The sequence below is a fragment of the Phascolarctos cinereus genome, unplaced genomic scaffold (assembly GCF_003287225.1).
Source record: "Phascolarctos cinereus isolate Bilbo 61053 unplaced genomic scaffold, phaCin_HiC Scaffold_4;HRSCAF=312, whole genome shotgun sequence".
In the NCBI taxonomy this organism is placed as follows: Eukaryota; Metazoa; Chordata; class Mammalia; order Diprotodontia; family Phascolarctidae; genus Phascolarctos; species Phascolarctos cinereus.
Window position 1 is genome coordinate 561881184 of NW_027555847.1, and position 17749 is coordinate 561898932.

Below are 17749 nucleotides of genomic sequence, written 5' to 3' on the forward strand. Positions count from 1 at the left end.
GTGCATACCTACACATATGTGCATTTATTTATTTAAATTATTATCATTTTAATATCTTTAAAAACAATTTCCTACCTGACTTTCCAAGACAGAGGCTAAAAGCCTCAGGACTCAAGCACAGCAATAAATCACTTACTGAAGCAAAGTTCATCAGATACCTGGAACAAGGACAACAAGAAAAAAAGTCAGCAACACCTAACAGTCTTACTTACACTATTACTCCATCTGAGTAGGGTAGCTAGAGGCTTATATCATCTCCATCACTGTAGGCCTTCAAACTAGGCCAGATGGATGACTGTTTGTGGAAGACGTCATAAGGGGAGCTTCTAGCCCTGAGTGCTACTGTTCCTTTCTCTTTTACGCTTCTTTGATTGGTCAGACATCTATCAGTGTGTCTCAGAGAGACATCTCTAGGCAGATGTTTACTTTCCTTCAGCTTGCTGGTATGCTGGAGTTGAAGGTAATGTGTGATGTGTACCTTGAGGGCAGGTGCAGGGAGAGAGTTTTGACTTATAAAAGTAAGAAAGATCCAATATAAATTTAGCTGGCTCTCTGGGATTTTAGCTGTCAAGTAGTTTTTGAGAAGCCGTGTGGAGTAGTGGATAGAGAGCCAGTTTTAAAGTCAAGAAGACCTAGCTTTAAATTCTACCACAAGCACTTACTAGCTGTATGGCCATGGGCAAGAAATTTAACCTCTCAGTGCCTGCTGGGAGCATTTAACAAGCCAGGAGCTCCTTTCAGTTACTAAATCACAGACCTAGGCCCCACCCTCCCTAATAATGTTTGAAAGTTACTTGCAAAGCTGTTCCAAAAAACCAAATGCAAAGTCTCTCAGAATAGTAGGAGAATGGGGGGAGGGGGCCAGGAAAGGGGGGTATCAAGAATCTAACAAGATAGCATCGTTAATAAAATGAGGAAGCTGAATTATTTTAATGCCAAATTCCCTTATGACTCTTAACAGGTGATCCTGTGATTTGCCAAAAGCCCATGTTCTATAGTAACTTTGCTACCCATTTCCTGTGGCTTCCTGCCTTCTTTCACCCCAAGTCTATTCAGTGTTACAACTTGAGCTACTTCGTCTTAGAATAAGCTAGGAAATGAGTGATAGTGGATTTAACCCAATGGAGCCAAGACTTATTGTTTGTATGTACAAAAAATACTTGGTCCCAATACGATCAATGTTTATTGATCTCCATTGCCATGTTATAAAGGTAGAAAGAAACTAGGTGGTAAAGCAGACAGAGCTACTGACCTAGAGTCAGGAAGAAGTTAATTCAAATCCAGCCTCAGACTCTTACTAGCTGTGTGACCCTGGGCAAGTCACAACCTCTGTTTGCCTCAGTTTCCTCTTCTGAAAAATGAGGCTAATCATATTACCAGCCTCCTAGAGTTGTTATGGAGAACAAATGAGATAATTACAAATTACTATCTCATCTTAGTATTATTAAATTATTATGTACACAGTGCCTGATAAATAGTAAGTATTATATGAATGTTAGCTATCATCATTATAGTTATTAAGATTTAGGCAGGGGAGACACTCTGGTATAGTGCAAGGGTTTCAAATACGGGCCAGTGGGCACACTGTGGCCCTCAACATTCCCAAGTGTGAGCCAAACCAGATTAACGTATAATTGATAAATATTTAACAAAGTAAATAAAAATATAACATAGATAAATGTTAATGGGGTTTTCTAAGTCACTATGCAGCCCTTGGGCATATTTAGGTACAGTTTAGTGACCCCTATTTTTATCTGAGTTTGAAATGACCAGCTTAATGCAAAGAACACTGGACTTGGAATAGTACCCGGATTTGTTCACTACTTACAAGCCATGTAACCTTTGGCCAATCTTTAAGCTCTCTGAGCTTCAGTTTTCTTATCTGTAAAATGAGGGTGAAAAATGATAGAATGTGTATATTATTTATCTCAAGGAATTGTTGGGATTGAATTAAATAGCTTGTGTATGTGAACACGATTTGTATACTTCTCCCTTTCCCCTAACCCAAGAACCAACCCTTATAACTGAGAAATAAACTGAAAGAAGGGGGGGGAGCAGCTTAGCAAAAGTAATCAATATGTTATATATATATATATATATATACATATATATATATATATATATATGTATGTATATATATATGTATATGTATGTATGTATGTATGTATATATACGTATATATACATATGTGTATATATATGTATATGTATGTATGTATGTATATATACGTATATATATACGTATATATACGTATATATACATATGTGTGTATATATATATATATATATATATATATATATATATATATATATATATATATATATATATATATATCTTAGCCAAGTGTGACACGATATTCAGTGTTCACATCCAAAAACCCCCTACCTCTGTGGAGAAGAAAGGAGCTCCATTCTGATATCTCTTCTTTGATGACAACTATGATCATTTAAAATAATAATGACATGATATTTTTAAAGGGGGAGGGGAAGTGTTTTAACTACAAAGAATAGTGTCTCCTACACATAGTAGGTGCTTAATTAGTTGTCAAGTCTTGTCATTCTATTGCTAGAACATCTTTCTAATCAGTCCTTTCCTATCTACTCACAAAACCATCATCCTTGTTCTGGCCCTTGCTATCTCATGACCAGACTATTTCAACAGCCACCAAATTGCACCCCTGACGCAAATCTCTCTCTTCTCCAACCCATTTTCCATAAAGCTGTCAAAGAGATTTTCCAAAGCACAGATTGGACCGTGTCGCTCCAATGCTAAACAAATTTCAGGGGCTTCCTATTACCTCTCCAGTCAAACACAGATTCCACTGGCATTTAAAGCCCTGCCCAAGTTGGTTCTAAACTGTCTTCCCAGCCTTATTATACATTACTGCTCCTTCCTGCACTCAATGAGACAACCAAAATGACCTGTTTACTATCCCTCATACAAGATGCTCCATCTCCCAACTTTACCTTTGCCTAGAATACATTCTTCTGCCCCTCACCTCCACTTCTTAGAACATACAATTTTTTAAAAACTGAGATTTTTTTGCCTCTTTCCCCCCAAATTACCTTTAATGTATTTTATTTATAATTACATATATACACATTATCTCCTCTGGTAGAATATAAGCTACTTGAGGGCAGGGAATGTCAGTTTTTGTCTTTGTAGCCCTGGTGCCTAGTAGAGTGGTCTGGAATATAGTAGACACTAAACAAATACTTATTGATTCATTGATTTTAAAAGGAGCTAGCCTCAGAGTTAGGAAGACCTAAGTATAAGTCCTATCTCTAGAATAGGCTAGCCATTTAACCCTGTTATTTCATTGATGTGAAGTACTCCTAGAGGAGGAAAATCCCTCTGTCTATGCAAGTTGGTACCTTCCTGGCAACTTCATATTCTTAAGAAAGTTCCTAGAGGACCAAGAAATTAGGTGACTTGTAGGGAGTTTCACAGCCAGTATGTCAGAGGTCAGATTGGAACCCAAGTCTTCTTGTCTCCAAGACTAGCTCTCTCTAAGTAATGCAATGATGCCTCTCGTTGTGACCCTGGTCAAATTGTTGAACTTCTTAGTGCCCTGGATAACTCTACGATGATGAATTACAGAAAAGGTGCTGATCAATTGATACAGGAAGTTCATAGATTGTAGATTATAGGGTTAGAGCTGGGAAGAACCTAAGAGGCCATAAAGTCCATCCTCCTCATTCTATACATAAGGAAACTGAGGCACAAATTTAAAGTTAAGTGACTTACTTAAGGTGTCACAGCTCATAAGGATTTGAATTCAGGTCTTTCTGACTCCAAATCCAAGACTTTATCTAATTATGACACAAGTCGCTTCAAGTTCTTCACCACCAAGTCTCTACATAAAAAAAAAGTGATCCAGCAAAATATATATATGTAATAACATTATGAACATTATATATTTATATGATATGAATATTATTAAATAATATCATAAATAACCATAGAAACAATATATAATTATATATTGCACATATTATACATAGTATCATCTAAGTCATATCTACATATACATCCTTAATGTCTAAAACACTACTTGATACATAATAGATGCTTAATAAATTCATATTGATTGATTAATAGATGGTAGTATGATTATAAAAAGCAATTTACTCTTTACTACTGCTGTTATTATCTTATTTATTTGCCCTGGGATTCAGACACTCCATAGTAAGACTATTTCTCACAAGAGTTCTAGAAGCCCAACACTTTAAGCTGCTTCAGAAAAGAAAAAAAATCAACTCCAGAGAAGTTTTTATTCATAAAGCCGTGTTTCTTCTGCTTATCTTCCTGGACACCAAAACTGACGGATGGGTGTGAGGAATTATAGTGAAACCTAAGCACTGGTGAGAAATGAAAGCTAACACAATGATGTAGGGTGGGGGTAGGGAGGAGTGGGGGGTGAACTTCCCCTCAGTTCTCTTTGTCCAATACATTTGCCGTCAGTTTCAATGTTCTCTACCCTACGTGTCTCTTCATGAACAGGAAGTTCTTTGGGGGAAGGGGTGGGAAGACAAGTCGTGGGAAAAAATTGTCTCTCCAGCTCTGAGAGAAGAGAGATGGAGTCACTTGGATTGCTCCCAAAAGACATCCTCAAGGTGTGCCATAAGGGATGAGGTCACTTGGCTCATTTTACCACCTGCATGATGGCATTGAGGCAACGCCTGGCAAAGCTGGAGAACAGGTATAAGGGAAGCAGTCTGAGGCAAGGCAGCCACAAATGAGGAGCCATCCTGCCCCCAGCGGAGGTGGGAAATGCATTGGAGAAAAATGCCAGCCAGGGCCTCACCCAAGAGCTGTAGATAAGGACAAGGTGATTTCCTGAGGATCAGACTGCCCAAGCAAAAAAGCAGTCAGTGTTCCCTTCACTGAAAAATGGATGCCCAATATCTAACATCCCATTCTTTCCACCCATTGGTGGTGTCCTCATCATCTCAGAATTCCTGTCTCCTTTCAAGATGTAGCTCAAATACCACTTTCTACATGAAGCCTGTCCTGATTCCCCAACCCCACTGCTTATATCCTCCAAAACTACTTTAACTATTTTGTATTTGTCTTTATTTTCTTTATATTTATTCTGCATGTATTTATATACATACTTATTTTCTTCGCTGTTAAATTTTGAGCTCTTTTAAAAAAAAGGAGTTGTTACATTCTTTCTATTACTATCCTCCAGCACCTAACAAAGTGTCAAACATATAGTAGGCATATATTGACCAAGCAACAGATTTCCTGGAAATTAGTTTTTCTTTGAGTTGATTATATTTTTGACTAGTAGAACAAAGAAAACAGGAGGTACACTGGAAAGATGTTATCATGCAGTGTGTCTATTTTGAAAAAGCCTGACAATAAAAAAAGAATAATTGGAGGTGATTGTTTATATGCCCAAATAACTCATGCTAGGTTGTTTTTTGTAATGAAGCCCCTTTTTGCGTTTTAGAAAAGTTTGGTTTTCCAATATTCATTTTGACTACATTTTCTGGAAACATTTCATGCATTTAATTTAATTCACTTGAATTCCATTCAATTCAAATCATCATACATTTACTGAGCACCTATTATATAGAGAGAGTCTTGTGCCAGCCAATGAGGAGGTACAAAGTTTAGATAAGATATAACTAAATGAAAAATAAAAATGTTTCAAATCATCAATATCTAGAGGAATGCAAATTAAAGCAACTCTGAGATTACACTTCACAAATATCCAGATTAATAAACATGGCAAAAAATAAAAATGCAATTGTTGGAAGGACAGCAAGGAAAATAGACACATTAATGCACTGTTGGTGAAGCATGAATTTTCTCATACATTCTTGAAAAAGATGTGCATACATCCTCTTTGGTTAAGCAATACCACCACTAAGAATACATCCCAAAGAAATCAAAGGAACAGGGAAAGACCCATATGTACAAAATATTTATAGCAGTTCTTTTTGCTACAGTAAAGAACTGGAAACCAAGTGGGTACCCATCAATTGCAAAATGTCTGAGTAAATAATGATGTATAATGAAACAGTATTATACTGTAAGAAATGATGAAAACAATTCCAAAAGACTCATGATGTAAAAATGTTATCCACATCCAGAGAAAGAACTATGGAGTCTGAATGTAGATGGAAGCATACTATTTTATCTCTTTTTTTTCTTTTGGTTGTTTTGTTTCTTCTTTTTCATGGTTCCTCCTATTGGTTCTAATACTTCTTTACAACATGACTAATGTAAAAACATGATTAATATGAATGTATATGTAGAGTCTATATCTGGTTGTATGCCATCTTGGGAAGGGGGGAAGGGAAGGAAGAGGAGAAAGTTGAAAACAAAAGCTTATGGAAGTGAATGTTAAAAACCAAAAATAAATAATTGTTTTTAAAAAGAAATAGTTCAAGAAGAAAAAAAAGAAATGACGACAGCAAAAGTTTCAGAGAAACCTGGAAAGACATAGATCAGGTGTAAAGTGAGCAGAGTCAGGAGAATAATTTATAAAATAAACATAACATCATAGAGGAAAACATTTTTGAAAGACTTAAGAATTCTGATCAAAACAGTGAGTAGCCATTATTCCAGAGGAACCATGCTACTCACCTCCTGATAGAGAAGTGATAGACTCAAGATAGAAAATAAGATATACATTTTCTGAAATGACCAATATTGAAATTTGTTTTGCTTGACTATACGTATTTGTTACGAGTTTTTTTTTTCTTTTTTTCCAATGGAAGTCTGGAAGAAAAAGGATAGAGTAGCAAAAAAATGGAAGGAAGAAATAAGAAAGGAAGAAGAAAAAGAAAAAGATTGAAGCATTTTTAATGCACAGAAGAGATCAGAAGGAAGGCTAGAAAGAAATACTGACAAGTAGGACAGCCTTGAAAGTTTTTTGTTGAATTTGTTATATATTTTAAAAGAAAAGCAAGTTGCACGTAGGAGAGATTTACAGTTTCATGTGCAATCCTTTTTTTTTAATTCTGTGTATGTGAAATGCTCATTGCATTTTGTGTTTGCTAAGTTGAGAACAAAAAAGATAAACTTTTTAAATAAGAAGCATTCCTAGGAAGCGTGATGATGTTACTGATTCCCTGCCAGTAAACACTTTGGTTGCTTTCCAGTGATGATAATAGCTTTATACTGATTCATTTGCCATCTATGCCCTATTCCTTCTAGTAGACCAGAGTCATGGTCTTATGAGATGGCTGGTCAGAGTTAGAGGTGAGACCACAAAATAAAGCAAAACAAACTGACCCCAGTGAGAAAAGAACCCATGATCTTAGCCTCATTCACACAATGATCTAACTAATGTTGTAGGAATTATCTGGCAACAAAAAAATATTGTCAACGGACTAGTCAATCTCTAAGAAAACACCTAAATTGACAACTTGCTGGAATAAGTCCTAAATATTTGCCACAATAGGAATTCATTGTGTGTGATGGGAAGCCTTTCATATCATATGACACCCACTTGGCTGGCCATTTGCTTGATTTTCATAAAGCACAGAGCCTTACAGAGGCATTGTTTGGTGAATTACACTTCCAGGGTTTGGTCAAAACCAATTAAAATTGCTTTTGCTTTTCTTTTATTTTAAGAGATGATCTATATTCATAATCCCATCAATCCCAGATTTAAAAAGAAAAAAGAAATTTATACTTTTTCTTTCTTCTTAAAATTCATTTCTTCAGTGTCTTTGAATGAACTACCCTCTCAATCTTTTAGGAAGAAAAGAAAAGCTATTTATTTTCCACACATAACTAGATTGTCCTTTCTTCTGCCAGTGTTAGGGTTTCTGACTGTGGTTTAGCCAAGCAATGAACACACTTGGGTCTCTGCCCACTTGGGTATCACCATTGTCTGGCCTATTGTTCCTTCTTGCATTCTGGTAGCATTTATAATCCAAGGAAATCTATCTGTCTATCTACCTACCTACCTACCTATCTCGTCCTCATGAGACCCCAGGAGGAAACTGTTGCTGACCAAGAACCAATCACTCATCTCAGAAATATTAACTGGGTGCCCAATATGTTTAGGGTTATATGCTAATACTGGGGGGAGAGGGCAAAGGAAGGGGGGAATAGAAGGAAAAATAATAATTCTTGTTTCACAGGAGATTATCATCTACTTAGAGAAATTAGATACGTACATAGCATGATGTAACAGTAGAAAGCAATAGCAAACAAAGTAGTTACAGGAGCATCCTATGTACCACTTTAAAAATCTAACTACCTATGTGACCTAGGGTTAGTTACTTCTCTCTTCTTGGCCTCTCCATACCTGTAAAATAGGTAACTTCTAATGTCCTTTCCAACTCTAAATCTGTGAGCCTATAACTTCAATGTTCCCTTCAAGTTCTGTCATTGTGATCTAGCTTCCTATAAGAGTGGCTTGGGTCCAACATCAAATTTAACAAACATTATTAAATACCTATTTGCTAACTAATGTGGGGCCTAAAAGACAAGTAAGGCACTGCCCTCAAGGAAACTGCAGTCTAATAGGCAGAAAGGCAAAACCATGGTTTTTTTTTTCTGCTAGTCTTAAAAGAAGAGAAGTAAAAGGCACCAGTATTATGCAATATGAATGAATGAAAATGTGTTCATTAATCATTTATTGTATGCCAGGCTTTGTGCTAAGACAAATGCACAAGTGGGATAGCTCTTACCCTCGAGGAACATGCATTCTAGTGAGTAGAGATAATCTGGATTGGGGGGTAATGACCAGACAAGAGAGTTTTAGTCAGGGCAGTGGCAGAGATAATGAGCTGATATCTATGGGAATCAGTTGAAGGAACTGAAGATTTTTAATCTGAAAAAAGAATTATAAAAGAAGCAACTGCTGTTTTAAGTGTTTAAAATGTCTTTACCTGAAAGAGATTTAGATTTCTTCCACATGGCAGAAAGCAGAACTAAGAGCAGTGGGGGCCATTGCCAGTCATCTGGAGGAGAGAGTAAGGCTGATGATTTTGCACAGCTCTGTCTCACTTGAATCCAATCCACTTGTAAGTCAAGACATCACCCTCCTGATGTCATTGGTCCTCTTTGAGAATGAAGGGCAAACAACAGCAATGATCTAAAAATTAGAAGTGCCCAAAGGGCAATGGGCTGCCTCAGGAGGTAGTGAGTTCCTCCTCCTCAGTGGAGGTCTTCAAGAAAAGGTTGGATAACCCTTTGTTGATTATGCTGGGCTTGTTCAGGAAAAAGATGACCTCTGAGGTCTCTTTGAATTCTGAGATTCTGTGACTCTGTGATTCTTTCACCAAAGCAGGATGTGTTAAATGCCATGAGGCTTTAGAGAAGAAAGAGTCCATACCTATTAGGACTATCCCAGTTAACTTCATGAAGGAGATGATATTTGAGCTCCGCCTTCAAAAAAACAAGTAGCATTTTGACAAAGATATAAGGGAAGGACATTCCATGAGGAAGAAACAGTCTGAATTAAGGCATAAATAGAGAAACATATAGAGTGTATTCAGGAAATAATGAGTTAAAGTATGTCTGGAGTGTAGAGGAATTTGTAGGAAATTTGTGAGGAAATGACTGGAAAGATAATTTTGGTTCATGTGAGGAAGATCTTGAATGCCAGGCTTAGGAGTTTGGAATTTCATTGGTAAATAAAGAGTCACTGAAGGCTTAGGAACTTGGAATTGAAATTTAATCTAGAAGCTGTATGCATGATGAATTGGAGGGTCAAGGGCCTCCTAGACTCATCTTTAAGCAGATTTCAGGTAATTTCAATGTTCATTAGATCTAGACTCTGAAGAACTGAAATTTGCTCTAAGAAATTTCCTCTAGGAAACCCTTGAGAATTACCTAGATACCCAATTCAAAGTAAAACATCTGCAGGTGACTACACTAAGACTGACTTTCAAGTCAGCGAGAAATATACCAGGAGTTTTTTTTTCATTTCATCGTCCAATAAGTATTGTTGAGTATGCACTATGTGCAAAACATTGTTGTAAATCCAATGAAGGAAAAAAAATGATAAATCAAGACACATAAAGTCCTTTTCCTTTCCAGTAGAGACTACATGGGATGAAATGACACATGTGTGTCCATACGCATACCCACATATTTTGTGTATATGCATATCTTCATATACGAATGTGTATGTATATATGCATATATAGTGTTACGAAAATAATGCAAAGTTATATGTTTTAATACTCCTGTGAGATTTTTTAACTCAATAAAAATACAAGGGGAAAGACAGAGATGGGGACACATGAAAATCCAGGCTGATAAGGAGGCTGAGTCTAAGCACCTAAACTATATTCAGATATTAGTCACTAGTTTCAGAACTTCCAATCCCCTGTTAAGGATGGGACAGCAGAGACAACTGCTTGAGGCACTCAGAACCAAAGGGATTAGTTCAGATCTGCCCTAGTAAAGGAGTGGCAGGTTCATTGAGAGCAAAATATTCCTGGTGTTTCAATTGTGGTCAAGGGTAGAAGGCACTGCTATAACCCTGAATAATGAGGACATTGAACCATTCAGAGTAAGAAACACAGCAATGGTCAAAGTGTTAGAACCCAGATTGCTAACTTTGGCAGGAGAACCATGGAGACATACTGGTGACCCAATGGTTTGGATTGATTCCCCCCCCCTTTTTTTTAATCATGCCCAATACCATTCCCCTATAGTTCTCCAACAGCGCTGACACTTTCTGTCTCTCTTTAGTTATTACTGCCTGTGCTCACAGGAAATTTTATGATACTTGAATACACATTTGTCACTCTAATTCTTTCCTAAGTGTCAGATATATTGCAAGTCTTCAAGTCAGTAACATATTTCACAGCACTAAATTTGAAGTGGAATTATAAATTTATTTGGGGCTTTTCTCTCAATTGTGAATCCATATTCATCATGATCACGGATGATTTCATAGGTGAGAAAGTAGACATAGTATGTCCCCTACTTTCTCTGCTATGACAAGGGGGTTAGGCAAGGAGAAGAGAATGGTCAGTCTCTGGGAGCCAAAGAGATAGAGATGAAATGACATAACCATGATGTTGTTCAAGGATGTGGAGAGAGGATATGGGATAATGGTCTTGTGGGGCTTGTGTGTGTTTCTCCTTGGCCTCTGGACAGGCCCACAGGCCTGGACTGATCCTTTCCCATGGAGACCTGCATCATTACACTTGCTGGTTTAGAGGAAAATTATGAGCTAAAAAAAAAAAGTGGTAGCTTTAGGAGCTAGCAAAATCTAGAATGCATGGATAGCCAAAATCCAGTCAGAGGAGGAATGAACGTCTAAATTGCGAATGGGCTGCCACTGATAAAGGGGCATGAAGCAGTTGAGTCTCCCAAAATCCTAAGTTCCTCCAATTACCTGAACATTGATCCTCCTGAGTCATTAGTGGAATAGCATTGGGGAATAGCTGCTCTCTTCTGGGAGGGGGTGGGGAGGTGGCTGATAGGGAGGTCTAAGGACTCAAACTGTATTTGGAAATTCCTGGCTTTGGGGCATGCCTATAACTAGTTAAGTATTGTCTAAGAAAAGTTACAATGCCTTTACTGTATAGTAGTTGTGCTGACACGTAATTGTTTTTATTCCTTTTCTTTTCTTTTTTTAATTATGAACAAAAAAAATCTGCATACATTTATCCAGCTTGTCTAGTTGTCTGCATTATGGGGTACATTAAATGGAATTGAAATAGGGAAGTTAACAGGACAGACTCTCCCCAGGGGTCAGGGCCCAAGGTAAAATTCTGATTGGATAAACCCATACTGACTCCACCTCCTTCATTGAATAAGGTGCTTAGCTACCACCTACTAAAGGGCAAAACTTGAAAGTAGCAGTGGTAGCTCTCAAGGAACCAGAGAAAAAATTACATTCTTCCCAAGAATGCTGGTGTTAGGTGGAAAACACAGTCAATCAACCAAACACTGAGCATTTAGTAAGTGTCTGCTATGTGCTAGGCATTGTACTGGGTGATAGAATACAAAGGAAAACTAAAACAGTTCCTGCCTTCAAAGAGCATGTAATCTGGCCAAGGAAGACAATGTGTACCTATATTGGTATAACCTGGGATGTTTTGCTGCTGCAGCTTAAAAATGATTACAGGCCCACATGAGGGGTGGAGTTGGCATTTGAGTTTTGGAGAGGAAAAACATTCATCTAATTCACTCTATGCATTTTCTGGTATATTCTGTTTTGTATAACTTCTCTGATTTCTGTTTGCTATCTGCTTAGAAAAAAATTACTCACTAGTTTCTATTTGTGGTGGTCTTTTGTGTAACTAGTATTTGGTGGGAAAGAGTCTTCAGGTATAAACTTGGGGTTACTCCTCCCCCCCTTAGCGGACAATGACCAGGAAAGCAAATGGAACCTAAAAAAAAAAATCATACAGTTAGGCCAGCAATATTTAAGGGAGCAGAAAAATACAATTCTGGTCCAGTGTTCTGAGAGATGAATAGTGACCTGTCTCATAATCTCTTCTCCAGCTCCCCTTTAGGCAAGAATAAATGTCTCCCTTTGAAAAGCTGTCAGCAAGATTCCACAAACCACATATACTCAACCCAGGTGACATACATATGGGCAACATTTATATCTTACATAGATACATACACAACCACCAAAGTCAGCATGATATTGCCAGCACCTGGGCCCTCCTTCCTAAAAAGGCCAGGTTACTATACAGCGCACCTCCTACTGCACTGAATAGACAAACAAAATGCTAACAACTAGGGGTATGAAATATCAGCCTCCTAGCAAACTTGTCTGCATGGGGGAGGATCAAATCAATAATCAAGGTGGCAATGCTTTGGGAAAGATAAATATCAATAGACTAGGAGAACATAAATATCTGCCTCAAGTAGAATTCTTTAAACTCCAGATGCAGTATCCTGTGAAGGTGGAACCTAAAGGAGAGAGAAAAGAGAGGCATAATTTATGAAATTTGTACTAGACTTCCTTCTCAAATTCCCTTAACTCACATGTGACCTGATTCTTTTGAGACCTTGGACACATGAGGGCTTATTTTTATAAATATGGGAGTTAAAATTATATGACCTTGCTTCTGCATCACAAAATTATAGGATTATAGATTCAGTATTAGAAGGATCTTTAAAGCTAAGGTACACTCAGGCCAGCCTCCTCATTTTGCAGAGAGGTTCCCATGAAAACAAAACAGAACAAAACAAACAAACAAACAAAAACCACCCTCTGCTTTCTCATGATCTCAGCGTGATTTGGTAATTAGATTCTCTGGAAAAAAAATCCCATTTTCTTTCCATCACTCTATAGAAATCCACTTATCCAGAGCTATGGAATGTCTGCCCCTCTCCAGGCTTCTACCCGTAACAGGCAGACCGAACGTTGAAAAATCTTGGATTTGGATTCCTGAAGGCAATCAAACTGGAATGCATAACTTTAATGGTTAGAGCAGTGTTATAAAGAAAAATAGATGAAATTTCAAAGAAGAGAGATTTTTTTTTCCATTTGTCCCTTTCAAACCCTTCTATTTAAAAAATACTTGTTCGTCTTCATTCTCACCCTGATTGACAGGTGTCCCAGGGTGAAACAGCTGTCCTGTATTCTAGTCCTAACCTTGCCTCTAACTAGCTGTGTAGCCTTGGAAAAGTCACTTAACTTCTCTGTCTGGGACTCAGTTTCTTCCCTTGTAATAATGTAAGGGAATTGGATTAGATGACCTCTAACATCTCTTGAGACTCTAAGACTCTCTGATTTGGTGAATCAATGGCTTGACCCTGTGGCTTCTTTATCTCATCTCAGTGGTGTGGGAGGGAGGTTTGAGCTTCCAAATGAATGACTCTTTGGCCATTTTATGTGTGACTTCCTATTGTTACCAAGAGAGAGCTCTTGTGGGAATTCTAAGTCAAACACAACAGCCTGGGCTTGTGTTTCAGTTAAGCCATAAAGAGGGTTAAAGACGACTGCCAACTGTTTTGTTTTGTTGGGTTTTTTCCCTACAATAGAGGCCAATCCCTGGAGAAATGGAGGGCCTTTAATTACTGGGGGTCCTCATCCACCTGACAAAGGTCACCAAATCTCCTAGTAGTTAGCAGCAACAGTGGTCCCTCTGGGGCTGCTCCATTTGGAATACTGAGATCAAAGCTTTGCTTGATGGAGACTAGTTGGGAAAGAAAAAAAAACAGATTGCAGAAACTGTGCCAAGATGGGCCAGCATTCTTAGTATTTGGGCATGGGCCATAAACCAGGGCTTAAACAGTACTGAGCCTACCCTGATTGCAGTATTGTGACCCTCCCCCAGCCTCATATCTCAAGGACCAACAAGATTATTCTATTACTCCTCATACTAGCTGAAAAGCACCTTGTTGTATGTAGTAGAAAGAGATCTGGCATCAAGTCAGAATACCAATGTTGTTCCTGCCCTGGCTGACTGGGGCATTTTAATGTCTCCGAGCTTGCAAATCTGTGTTTGTAAAATAGGAAGACTGAATATTCTACCTAGTTCATAGAGAGAGTTAAAAATGAAATAAGACTATGTATTTTACTTTGGAAACTGAAAACTTCATAAAAACAAAAGTCATTACCTTCTGTGTGCTCTTGACCTCTGTTCGCTACAAATTGAAAAAGCAGGAGGATGATTAGAGCTCACGGACAGGCAGATAAAACAAATTCTCATCACCCTCATTCCAATGCTCCACTGAGTCTCTTTGATTTTGTCAGTCAACAGACACTTATTAATCCCATACTGTGTGTCAGGTACTGTTCTAAGTGCTGTAGATACAAATACAGGTATATCTGTTTTATTGTGCTTCACAGATATTGTGATTCTTAACAGAATCTGTGGCAACCCTGCATCAAGCCACTCTGTGGGCGCCATTTTTTCCAACAGCATGAGCTCACATCATGTCTCTGTGTCACATTTTGGTAATTCAAACAATATTTCAAACTTTTTCATTAGTATTACATCTGTCATGGAGCTCTGGAATCACTGATCTTTGATGTTACCATTCTAATTGTTTTGGGGTGCCACAAACTGAACCCGCATATGATGCAAACTTAATTGATGAATATTACATGTGTTCCAGTTCCTCCATCAACCTGCCATTCTCTACCTGTCTTCCTTTCCTCAGGTCTCCCTATTCCATAAGACACAATAATATTGAAATTAGGCTAATTAATAACCCCACAATGTTCAAGTGGAAGGAAGAGTCAATCTATGTAATAAACTTCATTGCTGTCTTATTTTAAGAAATTTCCACAGCCACCCCAACCTTCAGCAACCAACATCCTGATTCAGCAGCCATCATTGCTGAGGCAAAACTCTCCACCAGCAAAAAGATTATGACTCACTGAAGGCTCAGGGATGGTTAGCATTTTTTTTTAGTAATAAAGTATTTTTAATTAAGGTATGTACATTTTTAAAGATAGAATATTATTGCATTCTTAACACACTATAGTATAGTATAAACATAACTTTTATATGTGCTAGGAAACAAAAAATATTGTGTGACTTTGCTTTATTTCATTATTCACTTTATTGCTGTGGTCTGGAGCCAAACCAACAATATCTCTGAGATATACAAAAATGAGACAGTTCCTGCTCTCAAGGAGCTTACATTGTTCTGGGGGAAATATAAGGCCACATACATGTAAATGCAGAATATTTGCAAAATAAATACACAGCAGTTTAGTAAGTAGACACTAAGAAGTGGGGAAATCAAGAAAGGCCTCTAAAAGGATGTAGTATATACAACGCTTATGTGACACTTTGACATTTGTATTCTGTGAATGGCATGTGCTCTCCAAAGACCTACTTAAGATCCCCTGTTTTTATGCTTCCCCTTTTGCCCAGTCCATGGCTTGCCTGTTCTGTAGCCAGTGGGGCACACTCTACTTCTCACTATGCTCTTCTGGGAAGCTGTAGTAAATGTCCCACCTGCACCACTGGTGTGAAAGCTTGCTTTCCATAGCTGCTCATCCACCTTTGGGGTCCATTTGGCACTCAACTCTCACCTGTGGCTCCAAGAAGCTGTAGCATGTGAAGGGGACACGCTTCAGTAGAACCATCTGGCAGATATGCTGAACTAGATTGAGGATAACCAACAGATCTGTCAAACCCATCAGTGAGTTAGAGGGATGTCTACCCTAAACATTCCCTCAGAGGAATGGGCAGATGAGGCCATTTTGTTCCAACGGCCATGAAGGCAGCTGAAGCAGGTGCTTAGAGCTTAGAACCAAGGTCATCCACTGCATCCTGGGCTATTTCCAGTTGTCTTGACTTTTGTCTTACCACTGGACTTCAATGACTTTGAGACAGTGAGGGAAGCTGATGACTGTGCAACTCTGCCTCACTCAATTCCAATTCATCCACAAGTCAAAACATCGCCCCATGATGTCACTGGTCCTCTTTAAAAACAAAGGACAAATAACAATAAGCTTCCCTGGTGGCCAGAAAGGCCAAGGCACTCTACCCACCTTATAAATGGTCAGAAGAGCAACTCCAGAACAGCACCTCTGCCTGTGGGTTTTCTTAGGAAATATCGGGCCCTTCCAACCCAGAAACTAGTCTCTGATAGGACTTGACCCTCACTCATAGTAAAGATTTGAAAAAACAACCCTGCATTCTACCACCAATCAAAAGCTCTTACCTCTGACTCTAAGGCCACGTTCATGCTCTTCATTCTTGGTATATGCCAGAGGAAACTCTGCCCTTCCCTATAGACATTACCTAGAACTCCTCTGACCTGTTCCTCTGCATTACAATTTCATTTTTCTCTCTGATGCCATTTGCCTCTGGACCTTGCTGTCCACCCCCACTCCAGAGCTTCCCCAAAAGTAGAGGAGCCAGACAAAATATAGACTGACGGTCGTGGCATTCAAGCTCCTGAAGGAAGCTCGACATTCTCTGAGGTAAGAGTGAGGAAAGAGGATGGTGCTATGTGTGGTGGTGCTATGTTTTATGTGAAGAACTTTTAGTAGGCTGGTTTGACTGAAGCATTGAAGGTATGAAAAGGAGAAAAGTATAATCAGCCTGGGAAGACGAGCTGGAATTCAATTGTAGAGGGCTTTAAGTGATAAAAAAAAAGGATGTTTGTATTTCACCCTAAAGTCAATAGAGATCTACTGAAGCTTCTTGATGAGGGGAAAAGATCTGTGCTTTGGGAATATAAATTTGGTACCTGTGTTGGGGAGGGGCTTAAGAGAAGAGGGATTGGAAATAGGGAGACCAACTGGCAGCTATTGCAATAGTCCAGAAGAGAAGTGATGAGGGCCTGGACTAGAGTGGTTATAATGTGAGTAGAGAAAATGAGTACATAAAAGAGAGAGAAGACTTAAAAGTTGAGAAGATAGAATCAATGAGATTTGGTAATTGGCTGGATATGGGGAATGAACTAGAAGGAAGAGACAAGGACAATTCCTAAGTTAGGAATCTAGGTGACTGGAAGAATAGGACTGCTTCAATGGAAACACAAAAGTTAGAGAGGGGGTGTGGAATTACGGGATGATAGTCTCTGTGCTTCTAAAAGCTAGTTTCACCAGGAACCTTAGACTTTACCTCTGGGATGCAGGGCCCTGATAGGTTAGCTTTCCTCTTACCTTGCTGAGATCCAGCTGTCTCCATATTTTGCTGCCATTCTGTACCCCTCTCCCTTTCCAGATCTTCTTTATTAATTATCTTCTCCCCTCCCCATTAAAATATAAGCTCCTTAAGGGCAGAAACTCTCTTATTTTCTTCTATTTGTATCCTCCGTGCTTAGGCCACTGTCTGGTGTATAGTAAGCATTTAATAAATGTTCTATCCTTCTATCTATCTATCAT